Genomic DNA, 1,434 nt, shown 5'->3' with positions numbered 1-1,434 from the left:
ATGATCAAGTGAGAAAAAAATAATATGAATCAGTAGCTATAGGAATGCATTAACAAATGCATGAATGTGTTAACAAAATACACAAGTCAGTTGGGATGTTCCCAGAAAAGACTTCAGATGTTTTATGAAGATTGGAAGATTATGCAATTGCCTGATACTTTAGGTCTCCCATTTGGATTGAAGTAAATATATATCAAAGCTCTCACTTCTCTGCACCACGGATCTACTGCATGTCTATCTGCTCTTCTATCTTCACCTGATGGAAAATAAGTAAACTTTAGTGATCCCTGAAAATAAATTAGCCACAGCAAGAATAACGGGTAGAAATAAGAAATAAAGGGTGAATATTGAAACAATACAAAGGATGCAAGCAACCAGTTTGTAAGATACAAATGGGGAAGAAAAAAATGCGGCAGTATAAAAATGTAAATTGCCTTTGCACATACTAAAGATTGCAGACCTAGTCCTAGTTTAAACAGTTTTTTTTTTACATTCAACAGCTATGAGGGCAGTGATGCAGAGGTGTATTTTAATCAGTAATGATCAGGTCCCTCCTGTATGCAGCACTTATCCTGTGGTTTTAGATGTGACACTAGTGTCAAAATAACATATTTACCAACAAAAACTGTCCATGTTGAATCAATGCAAAACTAGCCAGATTTAGATCACCGGGCCTTTGGTTCTTCATAGCTCCAGGCTACGGTCCTGGTGTTATAATAACTTACTATTTAACACACATTTTTAAGAAAAGGAGATTTATGGAGATTTTTAATCTGTCTTTGAGAAGCAGCCTTTTTGGTCAGCATGCTCAATCATGATGTTTAGGTTCAAACTGAGTACCTTTCAATAGGGAGTCAACCCACCTAGCCACTACAGAAGCCCATTACATTAGTGTGAATTTAAACTAATAACATCATACAGATTCTTCAATTCTTCAATTTCTGAACCTTTTCTGGATGGATTAAATATTTTACTCAAATGGCACTGCCACCTGTGCCTGCTGCTTTCAGGGACTGTATAGATCTGATTTACTAAACCAAACTATGAATATGTCTGAACAAAAGTTTACTTAACTTTCAGGAGGAGCCGATCATCAATTCCATGAACTCCAGAGGTCCGCACTCCTGAAAGTTACAATTAGTTTTTTATTTGCACACTATTCCGCCATATCCATATGGATAGGTAACTTTTTTTTGTTTTATCAATGCAGACAGGTATAGTTCACTCTGATATGTAAATATATTCCATTACTCTTCAAACCCCAATAGCAATGCAAACGCAATGTGCGTCTTACAGTTAATTATGCCTTGAATAGCCTTTTCAAAATGTAGATATAAGTCAAATTGCTTGCCAAAACCTAATTCTACAAAGACAAGAATGTGTGTAAAAATTTTCAGCAAACAAATACACAGAAGAGTTGCATTGGAGCCAACC

This window comes from Micromesistius poutassou (genome assembly GCF_964030765.1).
Source record: "Micromesistius poutassou genome assembly, chromosome: 8".
Lineage (NCBI taxonomy): Eukaryota > Metazoa > Chordata > Actinopteri > Gadiformes > Gadidae > Micromesistius > Micromesistius poutassou.
Note: the sequence above shows the minus strand (reverse complement) of the source record.